Genomic DNA, 349 nt, shown 5'->3' with positions numbered 1-349 from the left:
AACTCAACACCCAAAGAACAAATAATCCAATCAAGAAATGGGCAGAAGACATGAACAGACATTTTTCCAAAGAAGACATCCAAATGGCCAACAGACATATGAAAAAGTGCTCAACATCGCTCATCATCAGGGAAATCCAAATCAAAACCTCAATGAGATACCACCTCACACCAGTCAGAATGGCTAAAATTAACAAGTCAGGGAACGACAGATGTTGGCGGGGATGTGGAGAAAGGGGAACCCTCCTACACTGCTGGTGGGAATGCAAGCTGGTGCAACCACTCTGGAAAACAGTATGGAGGTTCCTCAAACAGTTGAAAATAGAGCTACCATATGACCCAGCAATTGC

This window comes from Callorhinus ursinus, unplaced genomic scaffold, assembly GCF_003265705.2.
Source record: "Callorhinus ursinus isolate GAN/ISIS: 27379988/994484 unplaced genomic scaffold, GSC_fseal_2.0 scaffold13, whole genome shotgun sequence".
Taxonomy (NCBI): domain Eukaryota; kingdom Metazoa; phylum Chordata; class Mammalia; order Carnivora; family Otariidae; genus Callorhinus; species Callorhinus ursinus.
The sequence above is the reverse complement of the archived record's forward strand: the minus strand, read 5'-3'. Positions refer to the sequence as shown.